Raw genomic sequence first — 16363 nt, 5'->3', positions numbered from 1 at the left:
CAGATGATGTCAGTGTGCCAGTTCTCAAATATAGCTATTGCTACTGCTTTTGATGCTGCCTCAGCCAATTTTTAGCCTGTCTTATAGTGAAGTCTTTTGGGGCCTAGACAATCTGCAAAAATCTAACTTCAGGAAACTTACATTTGTTCTTCTATGTTCTTTTCTTTTACTAGACCTTTTTTTGTCAATGATACAGTGGCTTGTAGTTGCCATCACTAGGGAAAACTGAAATGGAAACAGCCATCAAACTGTTCATTCATTTTCATTCGTCTTGCATAACTAACACTTCCCTTGATGGTGTTTTTGTTTTTTTATTTTTATGCAAATGCACTTACAGAGCAATCTCTTGTCTACTGCTTTTTATTTTTTCCTTTTTTTTTTTGGTTCTGTTACTGTGCCTGTGTTTTCTTGTTGCTCTTAATTCTTAAATAATTTGTCCTAATTTCCATTACTTGAATGCTTTTCTCTTCTGAGATTGGTGAAGAGCTCTTTGTTGGTTAGGCTTGTCCCTTTTTACACTTGCTATCACTTCTTTCCATTGACATAATCTAAGCTTGTTATCTTGATATTTATTTGGGAACTGCTGGGTATCTTATGAGAGATATTTCCTCCCATGAAAACTTACTGAGCAGCGTTAAAACAGAAGAAGAGGCAGACTAAGTGTATAAAGTTTTTGAAGTTGTGCTCGGGTGCTGTGATGTCTAGGCAGCTTGAAATCACTTTACCGTCACTATTAGAATTCAGGGTATTAAATATACATTCCCCTCTTCCTCTCCTGCTGTCCTATATGATGACAACTGTAACAAATGTTAGCAAAGAGGGGGACTATGTGAGTCTTCTGTCATTAGATTTCTTTCAGCAAATTAGTGCTTTTCTAAGAAGAGCAACAAGGGCCTTAATACAGCGCCGCATATTTGTTGATTCTCACTTCTCCTCAGGCAAAACTCGCCCTGTAGATTTTTTCATAGCAGCTATCAATCACGCTATTTTTCCTTCTCTGATCCTACAGAACCAATGGTGTTCTGAGCTGCACTTGAATAACTGCTGCCTTTGCATGATCTTCTGGGAACTTCCTTAACATGTATTTCTTAGGGTTATGTTATTCAAAGTACAGAGTTACCTTGCAAAAGTGATTGATTGGTCTTGATGATTATCCTTGAGAGAGCAGAAAACTAGCCTGACCCCTCAGGAACGCATCCTGTGTTTGAATCTAGTCTTCGTTTAACATTCGCAGATGCAAGTCTGCTAATGTAGTGGGTTTACGTGGCAAGGTTTTGGTATTGGGGGGCTGCAGGGGTGTCCTGTGTCAGAAGAGTCCAGAAGCTGCCCCATTGTTCCATAAGAGCCAGTTTCAGCTGGCTCCAAAGGGACCCACAGCTGGCCAGAGCTGAACCAATAAGTGATGTTGTTTGTGCCTCTGGGAGAGCAGATTTAAGAAAAGGAAAAAAAAATGCTGTACAACAGCAGCTGGGAGAGCAAGGAGTGAGAAAATGTGAGAGAACCAGCCATACGGCCCCCAAGGCCAGTGCAGCAGGAGGGCAGGAGGTGCTCCAGGCACGCAGCAGCAGTTCCCCTGCGGCCTGTGGAGAGGCCCTTGGTGGAGCAGGCTGTCCCCCTGCAGCCCACGGGTCCCACACGGAGCAGATCTCCACGCTGCAGCCCGTGGAGGAGCCCCCGGTGGAGCAGGTGGATGTGGCCTGGAGGAGGCTGCGGCCCATGGAGAGCCCCCGCAGGAGCAGGCCCCGGGCCGGAGCTGCAGCCCGTGGAGAGGAGCCCACGCAGGAGCAGGGGGTCTGGGGGGAGCTGCCGCCCGTGGGGGACCCGTGCTGGAGCAGTTTGCTCCTGGGGGATGGACCCCGTGGTACGGAGCCGTGTGGGAGCAGTTCTTGAAGAGCTGCTGCCTGTGGGCAGCCCCCGCAGGCTCAGTTGGGGAAGGACGGCATCCCGTGGGAGGGACCCCACGGGGAGCAGGGGCAGAGAGGGACCGTGAAGGAGCGGCAGAGATGAAGTTTCAGGGACTGACTACAGCCCCCATTCCCTGTTCCCCTGTGCTGCTTGGAGGGAGGAGGTGGAAGAGGGTGGATTGGGTGAAGGTATTTTTAGTTTCTTTCCTTTGTTTCTCACTTCTTTCTCACTTCTCTACCTTGTTAGTAATAGGTAATAAATTTTTCTAATCTCCCTATGGTAGGTCTGTTTTGCCCATGATGATAGTTGTTGAGCAATCTCCTTGTCCTTCTCAACCCTTGACCCCTTTTCATCATATTTTCTCCCCCTTTCCCTTTGAAAAGGGGGAGTGAGAGAGCAGTTGTGGAGCTCAGCTGCCCACCTGAGTAAAACCACCACAGCTGAAGACCCTGGAATTACATTAGTGCTTAGTCTGGCCTTACCAGCTTTTCTGATTAGGAAAAGGGAAAATAAGAATTTTAGAATAAAAGGTGAAATTGTTTTTCGTTGTTGTAGCATCTTTTGAGCATACTGTTCAGCCTGATTGCAGCGCTGAAGATGCATGTGTTTTTATACGTCTGTTCCCTTTTTGTCCTATTTCACCTAAACTCTCTGTATGAGATCTTTTTAGTTATGTGCCACCTTGTTCTGAATCCCTCTCTCCAAATTTCAGTCTGTTTTCACTGCGTCCTTCCTGTTTTCAATCAGGTTCAAACATTCTTCTCCACTGCCTTTTCTTTCCTGCAATTAGTTGCAAACAGCTTAGCCCCTACAAGTATCATTTGAAGTCTCCTTTTAGTTTTCTAAAAATTTTGGCTCAAGTCTTGTTTCTGAAAGCTTTCAATAGCTCTGCTTACAGACTCCATTTTGTAGGAATCTCTCTCTAGTGTCTGGCTTTATAAAGTGAAGGAGGTACAGCACAGAAACTAAGGAAATTCCTTCTATTTATTTTTTTCTTGCTTCCTATTCAAGTGGTTGCCAAATTCAGTTGTGGTTGGATACACTGGAATCCTTTACTTTCTGCTAGTATTTAGAAAGCAATGTTTGCTTTTCAGACTTCTTTTTATCTTCAAGCTATTGTTCTCTTCCAGCAGCTGTTAAATTTATAAAGTTTATTGTGACAGGGGAAAAGATAAATTTGATTTCTTGTCCATTTGTAACAAAAAACAAACAAACAAAACCTCTACCTGGGCTTTAAAGCAAGAAGTGAACCATTAGGCACAAATACTAATTATGATAACAAACAACTGAGTATGCAAAAGTCTTTGTCCTGATACCTGATGAGATAGGACAAATTGATATTCTGTATATATATTGTCAAATTCCTGCCTTGTAGCTACGTTCTTGGACAGGTCTGCCCCAAGGATCTGAGCAGTAAATCAGTCTCTGTGAGGAAAACAGCCAAAAAGAAAATGCGTATATATAATATATATTGCAAGAATAACTGCTTGTACTCCAGGTTGCAAGGACATGTACACAGAGACAGCTTCCTCCCTAAAGAATCAATATTACTAAAGATTAGGAAAGGAACAACTGGAAATGGCTGGCTTGCCCAGCTGTGGTTCTGATGTGAGAATAGTACTTGTATTTCTTAAGTCAAAATCCAATGTCTTTGTGACCGTACCAGGCGTAGTACTCAGTTTGATAAGTGATGCTTCAACTTGATTTGTAATGAATTGCTATTACTTTTGGAAAAATCACACTTTCTCTTTAGAAAAGCATACTGCGGAGTTTTGGTTGGGAGGTGGAAATGCTGCAAGTTTTTTTCTGGAAGAGTCTGAAGTTCACTTTGTTGAAATGAAAAGTAACGAGGTACTGCTGTACACCGAAGCCTGTGTGTTACACCATGTAGCACACAAGCCTTGAGGACTCCAGTTCTGTCTCTGCACTTAGGTTTTCTTTGCATTTTGTGATTGGATTCTGCAAGCATTAATAAAGCTCAAGGAGAACGTTATCTGGACATGCAATATCACAAGTGAAAAACAGGCCCCTCAAGCCTTGCTTTGCTAACTGAAATACTATTTTGTTGGTCACTTCACACTCCTCTTTTATGGTGCCTGTATTTTCTGCACTGGGAGCATGACACAATGCTCTCTTTCTCTGGGTCCCAGACTCTGTGTGCCTCATTCAGCTCAGTGGCACACCTGAGGCTGGAGCACAGGACACCTGAGCAGCAGAGATGGTAAAGCTCATCTGAAACAAGGGAGATGGCACAGTGCAGCAGCAGTGCTGTGCCCTCAGGAGCACATTCATTGCCTGGCCTATGTGCTTTCATTTCCTCCTGACCTGGATTCAGGCTGTATCAAATGATCTTATGTATCTGCAGCACCGGGATTCAGGTAGCTTTTGAAACCTGAATTATTTCTTTCAGCAGTGATGATGATAGGCCACAATGAATTTGTCTGAACCCTAAAGTTAAAAGCAGCAGCTAGAAGTAGATTGACCCCTTACGCTGTTTTGAAGCTGTCAAACTGGCTCTGCCCTCTGAGACATCCCATGTCCCACCTCAGCTGCATTTGAAATACTGCTGCAAGTGACTTGATACTGCCTGAAAATGGGTACAGATGCCAGCAAGAGGGGACTTCCTTGGCTGGAGACTTTCTGAGGAGCTGAGAGGCAAAATTTCTGTTTCATTTCTTTCATTCTGTCTTCAATTTTAAGTACAACTTCTGGCTTAAACAAATGCTTTGCAGCTTGATCAGCTGTTTGCATGCTGTGCTCAAACAAACTGCATTGCGTACTTTGAAATACAGAGCCTGCTTTCCTGTTGTCTTTTTGGCATTTACAGCCAGGTGAAGCTGATGCCTCTTCCCTGAAGTGGACGGGGAAGGACTCAGCTGCTCAGCTACGAGGGAGGAGAAGTGGTACATCTCTGAGCTGCCGTGGAGGCAGGGCTGCCAGCTGGCACAGCATGTCACGTGGGGTGCAGGAGAGATGTGTTTGTACCAGGGTGAGTGTCAGCTCCTTCCCGTGTAATGCAGGAACTCAGCGACAGGGATGAAGAATAGGAGACATGAATTTCCATTTCACAAGATTCAAAATCAGCATTTTTAATGCTTTTGATATTTCAGTCTCAACTTCAGTATTCAACACATCTATTTCAATAAAATCTAAACTTTCATGAACATTTTTAACATGAAATCTGGAGAAGGTAGGAACCGAATGAACCCCACTAGCACACTTTGAGCCCTCAGTCTGTCTTAATAACTTCAACTTGCTTTCCTCTCTAAGAATTACATTTTGTCCTTGACTTTGTCCTTTTGTTCTCTTGTCAGTTACATATGAGGTTTTTATGAAGCAAGCTGTACTAAGGACAGATTCCTGCAGTCTGTGTTCCCATTATCAGCCGTGGTCGGAACAAGTTTGCTGGTGCAGAAGTGAAGAAGAAATTTGGCTTGATCAGGATACCCACATACCGCATACAAAACACCCAGAGAAGTTTTCAGCTGTCTTCCTATAGGGTTTCCACTAATAGAAACAGGAAGCCATGGTACCATACAGCCAGAGATCTAGTCTCAAGGCATTTAATAAGGCTTCATTCTCTAGTTACTGTAATGCTGATGCAAAATAGCGTTGTAGGGATCAGCTTTAAAGTCCATTGCGTTCAGACTAGGGGTCTTGTTTGTTTCTAGTCAGCTACTGAGGATAACAATGTAGGGCTCTTCATCCTAAGTCAGTCAAACCTTAGAACTTGAGAAAAAAAGTTTATCATTTCCAGTTGCCTAATGCATGAAACAGAACTTGTTTTAATCCTTATTTCTTTCTCCCCTGCTGATTCCCTCTGGGCTGATACTTGCCATCCTTCAGCCTGCCTGTGCTTGCTCTCATTGCCAATTCTTGCCTGGGTATAGCCCATGTGTCTGTCAGAACAAGACCTGAAGGACATTTTGAATGGAGCAAATTAAATCTGAACAATAGACTAAAGCAGTGTTTTCAGGTGCCTCAATGTCTTCCACCTCCATGTGTACAGAACGCCCTCAGGTATAGTACTGTACACTGACAAATTTCAAAAGTTAACAAGATGGTTATTCCAAACTGATGAGCATCTTCTGGGAGTTTGCCAAAGACACAAGTGACAACTAGATGCCCAAATGGCTCTGAATCTCATGAAACAAAGCATCAGTGTGATGCAGCCTACTGGAGTAGCACTAGGTCCAGCTTTACTGCTGACTGCAGGGACACTTGGACTAATGACTGCTCAGGAAAAGAAGGGGAAAAAGGAACAAGGCAACAAAGCGAGGGATGTGCTCAAGCCTCTCCATCATTGTTTTCCATGATTATAATGAATTGCCCCATGCTGAGAATTGCCCTATGCCTCAACATTTGCAGGAGAAAGTAAAACTGCTTTCTCCTGATGGGGAAGTCAGCTCTGTTTGCAGGGGAGTGGGGGCAAACTCCCTGGTGCAGGAGTGCGCTGCACCTCTTGAGATGGCAGGAGGTTCTTGAAAAAGCTAGATGAAAACTGCAAATTAGGAGGGAAAAAGCCTTACAGCAACTCTAGGGCTCATGTGCTGAGTGCTACTCATTGAAGATTGTGTTTGATGAAATTTCCATGAAATATCCTTTTTCCCTTTATAATTACAGAGCTGGCATAATGATTTGAGAATATCCACAGACTATTCATAAAGTGAATTTTGTGAAGGAAAAGCTATGAACTGTATTTGATTTGTTTAATTTATTTGACAAGCTTTGAGTCTGACCCAGCTTGGGGGCAAAGATGTGCTGGAAGGGAAAGAGAGCACAAGGCCTTTATCTTCACTGAATTATTTCTGCTGGCAAATAAATCCTTTGGCTCTTCAATTATTTCAGTCCCAACCCAATGTTTGTTTCCTATTACCCAGACCTGGATCATCTGACCTGTCATGGTTGTTTTTCTCTCTTCAGCCTAATGCTAAAAATGAGAAGCTCGGTTCCCCTTCTTACCCGACAGCCTGCTGATGAGGCGAGTTTTGATAGGAAGTTTTGGAGCTACACAGAATTGCCATAAAATTGAATTTCCGGTGGAAAATGATCACTGCTGACAGCTAGGGCACAAACTGGAAATAGGTCTTCCAGGCTAACGTGTTTTGGGACATTGCTGTTGCTATTAAAAAGAGTAGCACACGGAGAGGGTGTGAAAACCCAGAATAAACAGACAGATAGAAGGAGACAGTGGTGGCCAACCCTTGGCTCACGGGCAGCCTCTCTCCCCTGAAATGACTCACTGGCGCTATTCGGAGTCAAAGGAAATAAAAAAGTTTGAGTCACGACCTTCTGCTCCGACAGGAATAGCAAATTTTGCTACAACTCCTTGCTTTTTCTGGGCTTATTTATCCTGGAAGAGTTGAGACGCCTTGATAGCTGATGAAAAGATTTCTTCTGCTCACTGATTCATTCTCTTAGAAAATGTAAAGTGTGCGTATTGCTTAGTGGATAAGTAGGATTCACTGGCTGTGCTAAGCCCACTGGACCACTTTTGAATACAACCACAGAAACAGCTCTCCATCTTAAAAGAGTTGGAGTAGAATCACACTGTCAAGCAACCAAAAGGCTTGGGACATTAATTATGCCCAAAGTGATACTTAACCTCTGTTCAGCCTATATGTGTATTTTCTATACCAGGGTATAATCTTTAGTTACATGCTACACCAAATTACTTACTTCTAACAGCGAGGCTCTGAATATATTTATTCTCCTGTAGTCAATGGATTTTTTGAGACTATAGCTTTTTTCCAGGAAGACTTTTGGTGCCTGTAGTTAGCTGTTGAGAGAGTAAAGTGTCACTTCTGCAGCACAGTACATGTTTTTAAGCTTTTTATAATATAGTTGTGAAAAAAAAATAAATCTTAACAATGAGTTGCAGCCATAGGAAGGCAAGTAAAGTGAGCCTGGTAGCTCCAGTTCAGCTGGTTGTTAAAAAATTCAGGATGGCATTAATGACAACCACGCGCACAGTTATTCTGTTCTCCTTGTTGAAGTAGTCTTCTGTTTCCTGGCTATTTGGCACCAGAGAGGTGCCTGTATGACCGATATGCATGTGTGTGTGTGTGCTGGTTTGGCTGGACTTCATGCCACACAACATTTGCTTTATGTTGGAGAGACTGGGAATGAAAAATCATTATAAAACCTACAGCATCAATATACATTTTATTAACATTTGGGGTGAGTTGCTCTTATGGATTTACATTATTTTTCTTCCGGTTCATTTTTGTTGTTCCTTCTCCCCTGATTTTCCTCCTTACTTTTCTTTTATTCATAAGTACTAATTAAGTGTGCCTATGAGCCGTAACGCTTTGCTAATGAACAAGCCACGGGCTTTGTGGAGGCACCTCAAAAGACATGGGAAGAACTGCTTCCAGCTGAGCCAAACCCAGCACATCTGGTGTCAGTCAGACGGGGAGAGAGGAGCTCTGTTTAATAGCCTTTTTGAGAATCGCCAATGCTGGGGGTTAAAAGAAAGCCTGCAAGCAGTGAGAGCATCGGTGCTTGGCTGCAGCAGCAGCATGGGGTGAGTGTCTTGCTGTGAGCTGCATAGGTGAAACCACTGAGGCTCTGCAGACTTTGGGTCTTGCCTGAAAATACACCACTTCCAAGAAGAGAGTAATGTCTGAGGGCAGAGCGAAAGGAAAACGTTGCAGGGAACAGCCAGCACAGCAGGAACATGTGGAGTTAGTGTAATTGGAGGTGTGTGTGAGTGCCTTCAGATGAAGGAGCATTTAAATGGAGAGGAAGGATGAGTCCTTTTCTAGGAAAAGGCACAACGGGAGAAATGGGTTGGCTCACCGCCTCCGCAATGACAGCAAATAAAATGGCTCTGTATTTCCATCCCTTCTTTTATAAGCAGAGTCAAAAACAAAATTACATCATGCTCTTCAGAGTTTTTACATTCTGCAACATAATAGCTAGAAAATGGCACTGGTAAGAAATCATTTTGTTCACAGTTTCCTTATTTTTTATGCATTTTAAATGAAAGACCCCGTGTCAGACTGCCCTTACAATATTAACATAAATAAAAGTAATGGGAAAGAGAGAATAGAAATCGACTTCCATCTGGAGAAATTAAAATCTTTTAATAGAATGCCAAATGAAATTGTTGTTATGAATAATTCTGTAGCAGAGTAAAAGAAAGGCTGTTTGATTTACAGAACTTCTTGCTTATCATTAATGGCAAATGAAGCAAACACAGTTTCATTGCATGAAGGAACAATCTTCAACTGGCTTGAACCATTACGCACTCCACTTAGCCCAGAGGCTAAATGAGACATGCCGCAAGAATGAATGTTATGTAAAATAGGCACAGGTTGAGAGAAAGCTGCAGGAAGGAAGCTGCACGGGGGCTGAAAAATGCCTTTCATAAATTTCCCTATTCCACCTTGCCCAAAGAAGAGGGCCTGGAGGAAACCCAGCAGCATCACTTCTCAGAGGGTAGAGCCTTGTGCATGGCGAGCAGCAGCCATGGCAAGCTGCAGCAAAGAGGGAAGGGGATACTGGTGGGGTACAAGGGAGCACCAGGAGCCCACCATCCTCTCTGGCTGCCAGACTAGTGTCTGACTTTGTCCACCTCCACACTTGTTGAATTCACAGTAATTCTTCCTGTGGAAAGCCGAGCTTGCTAAACAAAAAGAATGAATGAAAAACACCGCTTTCAAGCACAGAGCAGCATGTCACACATTCCTCTCACCATCTGAGTGTATCCAATAGCATATGCAGCACACGTTTCCCTTCTGTGGTTTCGGAATGGCTTTTCCTCAGTTAAATCCACCTTGTGAAAACATGACAAGTATGAATCTTTCATGATTCTTCCGTGCTTCTTTGGACTTCACGCAACAGTCTTCTTGTTCATGACATGAAGCAAAAGCAGTACTGCTATTCCTCAAAATGTTCTTTTATTTGTGATCATAAATGGACAAAAAGCAAAGCAATAAATTGCTTTTTAAAATAGCTTCCACCAAAGGGGTCTTCATGCCAAAGAAAAAAGGTTGATGGTTAAAAGATGAGGTTAATAGAACGTGTGATCACACCAAAAAGTACATGGTGACTTTCTGCTTGATTTCTAGGCTGTGCTGCAAAAGCCAGCATTAAAACTGATATAGAAAAGAAAAACACAGTCAGGAATTTCTAGTCAGGAGAACCTGACTGCCAGCCTCATGATTACATTTGTAGCCTGTAGGGTTTTGTTTGTTTGTTTGTTTGTTTTCTTTCTAAATCATCTTTAAGAGTAAGAAATATACAAACACTTTTATAACAAATAAAATGGGGCGAAAAATTACCATAAGAAAAAACAAAAACCAAAAACCCGACAACACAAAAATAGCAACAAAAATAATAAAAGTAAATTAGGCTGAGCATAGTGAAGTGTGCCCAAAAGCCCAGGCCTTGAAAGTAAACTTGGTTAAAAACAAAACCTGTATTTTTACTTTTCAGACAGTTCTACCCTTGGCTTTCTTTACTGGTACAACTTGCACTTGTGAGACACGATGTACTCAACAGCTATTGCTGTTATATGTTCTTATTTAAGAGGACTTGATATTCTAAGATATAAAAATTCTAATATTCCTGCTGGAGTCTCTCAAGTAATTTAATAATTTTGCAGTTTAATTATTGAAATAATTTTGTTGTACATTCAGTAAGTTCAGCAGTGTGTAGGTGATGTGAAGGTTGTGATATATGTGTATTCTCAGTGGTGGAGGAAGCATAAACAGTCATAAGACATGTTGGCTCCTCCACACATAGCAATTATGGGGAGAGAGGTTTTTTGGAGGGCCAAAAACCCAGAGTGTTTTAGTTCCTTGCAGTGGGTATGTACAGAGCCACCAAAACCTAGACAGTGTAGATCTGTGCGACCTAATTGCACTGAAACTAGTTGGGGATATTTGTCTCTCCTTTCAATAGGGCCTGATTGTTTAGTTTAACCATACCTCGGGGGAAAAACTTGGAGACCCTGTGTGCTCCCTAAGACCCCATTGGATAAGAATCCAAATGGGAAGTCCTGATTAAAGTTTCTTTCTCCATCCTTATAGCTCAAGCCAGTGCCCTAGAGCATCCTAGGACTGAGGCTCTTAAATCCCTCTGAAAAATCCTCTTTGTATAATCTAGTTAAAGGTCTTTTTTTTTTTTTTTTTCAAAATAAAATTCCTGTTTTATATTAAGACAGGAACTGAGATGCCCCAAATTTCCTCTCTGCTATAGGATAATAGGAATTTATTTCACTCATATTTTTGCATGCAAAGGGCAGCACCTTCAACAAAACATACTGTTAGAGCCACCCTTCTCATGCCACCTGAAGATTACTCTATTGTCTGTTGGGTACAGCAGGAGTAAACTTTGACAGGTGGAAAACTTGTATTCAGATTTATACTATCCCAAGTATGTTTGCCCTGACTGTTGTCTTATTTACCACATCAAAAGGAGATGTCTTACTCTCATAGCCTTCTTTTTAGAAAGAGAAACAGTACCTATAAAGGATTTTTAAAGGCACTGAGTTTTAGCAGGGAACTGATTGCAAATCCCAGGCAGAGACAGAAAGTTCAGCCAAGCAAAATGGTGGGTGGTGCTTTCTTCAAGGGAGTGCCACTTAACATGTGCCTCATTCTATGCTTTTTAATAATCATTTTAGAAGTTTTTCTCTTCATGCTTCCCAGACATGACACACACCAGTGTACACTCAACTAATAAACAGCACAGAAAACACTGTCTGCATGGGGAAATCGTGCATTACAATGAACACTTACAAGAAGATGGAAATACTAGTCACCTCAAGCACTTGCTGGCATAGGTGTTTGTTTACTATGAAAAGCTGTGGAAGAAAGTGACAGAATACAAAGATTCAAAACTTGATCTCTCACCACTTGCTGAGAGCAAGTTTCATGACTACTTCATAGTTAACTGCATAAATACTGGATTGATTGCTAGAGCTGCAGTCTCCAGCATGTAGGCCAGGTATATGTGAAGTCTTGTGCTAATACTGAGACTGCAGATGGAAAACAATCTGCAGTGTTACCTGCAGAACGTCACCTTGACCAATATTAAGTGTACCTGTAGCAGTCTGTCTTGGTGTACACGCTGCCTTCCTGGCTTGTGCTTGTATCACACCCTCTTCTCTTCCCATCTCAATTCTTATTCTTCCTGTGGAAAGGAAACTCAGGTCAGATTCATGGGCAAAAGGAACACACAGTAGCTTCCAGACAGTTCTCCAGTCTGGATGGTCAATCAAGGGTAGATTCCCCCATCTATCTCTGACAGCAGAGAAGGAAGAGCGGTGATGGAAAACAGACAGTGTGCTGGGAACAGGAATATGTGATGTCCAATCTGTTTTTAGGCAGTAGGAATCCATGCACAGACATAAATTATCAGAGAGAGAAAAAGCCTCAGCATCAATGCCATGTTCAATGCGTGGGAGAGCCTCAATGCCAGCTCAAATATAGCACAGCAAGCAGATGTCTTTACTACACCAAGCATACTTAGACCTCCCTGGATTTGCAGCGACAGCCTAGAATAACAGGCTTTTTCATTCAAAAATTATAACAAAAATCTATGTTGCCACTCACCTTTTATGTAAGCAAAGGAGGCTACAACACACACACAGTGAGAGATCTGCAGAAAAGACAAAGGAACAGGAGAAATAAAGGAGGAAGGAGGAAATTTCCATTCCTCCCCTTGAAGCCAGGCTTCTTTATGTGAAAGGATGCAAAATTCCTTGTAGCCAAACTCACGACGCGTACACTAGAAGGGTAAGCTACAAGACAGGTGGCTGCATAGACCTTCAGATTTCAAGGGTAATGATAAATCATTTGAAGTCTGCCTGATAGTTGGCCATGACTGGTTAATACTGGGGCTAATATAATTTAGTGTCTTCGCCTGGACAATGTGGTAGAATCTACCATCAAAAAGACAGTGGATTACATGAAATGAGAATAGCAGTTGACACACTTAAGGGCAGAGCTGCTATTCAAAGAGATTTCAACAAGCTGGAAGAATGGACTGGCAGGAACCTCATGAACTTTAACAACAACCTATGTAGATTCCTGCTCCTGGAATGAAATAACCCTGTGCAACAACACAGACTATGCAGTGCTTGGCTAGAAAACACCTTTGAAGAAAAAAACCTCCAAGTTGTCTTGATGGACAAGAGTGGACAGCATGTCCTTGTGGTGAAGAAGGTCAGCCTCATAAGGGATTAGCAAAAGTGCAGCCGGTAGGTCACGGGAATAACTTTTCCTCTCTATTTACTAGTTGTAGGGTTCCATCTGTCCTACTGGGTTCAGTTTGGGGCTGCTAAGCACAAGAAAGGCATGAATAAACTGGAACAAGTTCACTAGAGGCCTCCAAGCTGTTTGGGGCTAGAGCACTTGCTCCATAAGGAGAGGTTGAATGACCTGGGCTGGTTCAGCACAGAGGAGAGGTGGCATGGGGGGCACCTGATCGCTGCCTTCAGCTGCCTCAAAGAAAAAAGTAGAGCCATACTCTTCTCATGGATGTACAAATAAGTGTCCTTGCCTAATAGGGTAAGAGGCAATAGAATCAAGTTGTAACAAAAATAAAAACAAACAAAAAAATTGCAACTGCATATATTGAAAAAAATATTCACAGTGAAGGCGGTTGCACACCAGAGCTAGTTGCTCAGAGAGGCTGTGAAAGCTCCAACCTAAGAGATATACAAAAGCTAACCAGAGGAGGCCCTGAGCAACTTGATCTAACTTCAAAGCTGGCCCTACTTCCAAGACCTTCAGAGCTCCCTTACAACCTGATTTTTTCTATGATTTTATGATTCAAAGGACCCAGGAGAGAAAGGAGGCAACATAAAACCTGAATCCTTGATATAATATTCAAAATTTCCCCCAGGAGAAGCAGTTTCTGGGAGGCAGATAGTCCCAGTGTCTATCTCCATGCCTGATGGCAGAAGGGTCCACATCTGAACCTCATGAGTTTAATACCAGCCCTACATATTCAGAGATAATTTCTGTTCCCAGCCTTCAAGTGCTAGTCTCCTGCCCATAAAAATCTCACATTGTGGATGTTGTTCCTATGAATAGTTATTAGGGAAAACTTTGGGTCTGTATTAAGGTGACTGACAGTTATCCCCACATTACCAGACATATAAAGATATCTTAAAACACTTGCTCAATTTTACAGGAGAGATTTTCACAGCCCATTTCACAATGTTTGTATCTTTCAGCTATGAGCTATAAACATCATGTCAAGTTTCTGGAAAATATTGCTCCGTACCTGTCCCTCTGGCTTTGAAACAGCTCCCCAGAGTCACAGAAAATTGGTAGATAAAGGAATTAATAAATGCATAGCAACAAAAATTACTGTGAATACAAAACAAGGCAGCAGGAGAAGTAACTGTCATATTTACTCCCTCTTAGCCTTCTTCCTCTAACAGACATTGCAAGAGAGATTGTTTAAACTGATGGTTTGGCATCAAGTTCTGTTGAAAATATATTAAAACTCACTGGATATGGCACTGCAGACTTTGCAGACTGTTTTTTTTCTTCCCACTTTGCCTCATTTCATTGCAATGCGGATGGACTACCTGAATGGAAAACTGAATTTCGTATAAAACCCTTTGATGTTTTAACGTGAGAAGCTACCACTGAAGAACTCTTAGGAGCAAGACACTAACATAAATTCTTTATTGGGATGTTGTCATTAAAAGCAATTCTCCTTCCTATTTTAAAAATGTATTGCTGGAAAAAAACATTGAGGTATGAAATGTTCCTGTTTTACAATGATCCTGAAGGTATAGAATCAGATTTTTCTGACAGATTTACTGTTTTTAATTAGAATCAAAACTGCAAACTAAAGTCACAGTTATAACAAAATCTTAAATGTGTGTTAATATTTTAAATGAGTCATCTGAAGCAGTCTTCTTTGCCCAACAAAACAGGTCAATACTGAATATTTGATTTCAAAATACAAATAAAACTAAAAATATTGACTTAAATATAAAATATAATGTATATCAGCCAGGCACAGAGGAAATAGACCAATGCAGGACAGCAGCAATTCTTATCTTTTTATTAGACTGTTAGCAACAAATATAAAGAATGCTGAGTGCCTGATGTGAGGCCTCTCGGATAATTTCTTTTTGTAATGTAAAAGAAAATCAATGATTAAGGTAGCATTTCCTGAATGGATACTAAAACTACTTCATCTTTTTGATTAATCTCTCAGGCATAGACTGCAGTTTGCATTAAAAAGAAAATCAGATCTGAATTTACTAAGCCAAAAATACAGCCCTCTCCTAGTTACAATGTATGCTCTGTGCTCATCTATGGCCTGCATCACATGCTAAAGAGAGGAGAAGAGTTCTGAGCTGCACTAGGAGCAATAGCCTCCAGTTTCTTTCTCCTCTTGCCCACCATCCCTTGACCCACCTCTTAAAGTGCATTCACAGCTGTTGGTGAAATTCTTCTTGTCAGCTCCATTACATTGCCATGCCCATTATCACATCTGACTGGAGCTGGGTTGTCACGGTTTCCTCCAGGGTTGCACCTTACTCCAGAGACCTGAAGCCACCAAGGCTGCAGCTGTGTGGCTCAGGACCACTGTGTTTTCCATCACCTTATGGGATATCCCATCCTCAACAGGAAACCAGAGTTCTCTTCCCTGTCACTATATTGAGACAAATAATTGTGTTCAGGTGAAGCAGACTGCAGGAAGGCATCTGGATGTGATCTGGAGATGGCAGGAGAAGATTTGCCACTCTTTGATTGTGGTTCATAAACTCCATTGCATCACCAAAAGGGGCTGTGCCTAAATTTTAGCTGGATTTGGGTTTAACTTCCAGACATCGTTTTTTGTTCTGGTAGGTTAATGAGCCCTCCAATACCTAAGGTTTTTTTCCTCTCAAAATGTTCACTGGTAATGTTTAAACTGTCCTGGCAAGTTTGATAAACTTGACAGATCTCTATAGTGTCTCCCAGCACAGCATCTTTTCCACCACAATTATCTTTTGATATTTAACATAGAGATTAAATTATCAGGGAACACAGACAAAAATTAAAGTAAGGTGTAAAGTTTAGAGCATCTTTTATGCATTCAGTTGTAAAAGCCTCAGGATAAGTGTTTATCTTGTCTTTTCAATACCTCCCTCTGCTCAGATGACATGCACATCAGTGTGATGCTTGGGTTTATAGGTCTTGGGAACAGCGCGCCCTTCATCTAAGCTTCCTGTTGAGGTTGTCTGCCACATCATGAACCAACAGTGTTTCTTAGCTGGGATTAGCTCCCAGCACCCCTGTTTGACTGAGGTGCAGCTCAGGGCAGCGAGTCTTGCTAGCAGAGACCAGGCAAACACCAGAACTGTGTAGTGCTGGCTTTGCATCACAGCTCATCGTCTCTGCTGGCAAGAACGGCCAGCTGACACGGGCACAGCTTTCAGACTGAAAGCTGTCTGACTGCACAGTGCCACATGGATGTGGATGTGTTGAGCTGG

General features: G+C 42.1%; 1 long non-coding RNA gene across 2 annotated transcripts; it reads right to left on the bottom strand.

The window, feature by feature from the left end:
* Positions 1-255: 255 nt before the first annotated feature.
* On the bottom strand, positions 256-16235 carry LOC308177065. 2 transcript variants are annotated; one of them, XR_013938840.1, is made up of 3 exons: positions 11959-16235; positions 11655-11719; positions 256-10007 (listed from the first exon to the last, which is right to left on the bottom strand). It is a non-coding gene; the product is annotated as an uncharacterized lncRNA (long non-coding RNA). The 2 variants fall into 2 exon arrangements; XR_013938839.1 differs by having other exon boundaries at positions 11655-16235.
* Between the last annotated feature and the right edge of the window lie 128 nt (positions 16236-16363).

Source organism: Anser brachyrhynchus (genome assembly GCF_964034855.1).
Source record: "Anser brachyrhynchus genome assembly, chromosome: 1".
Lineage (NCBI taxonomy): Eukaryota > Metazoa > Chordata > Aves > Anseriformes > Anatidae > Anser > Anser brachyrhynchus.
This window is presented reverse-complemented; position numbering and strand designations above follow the sequence as displayed.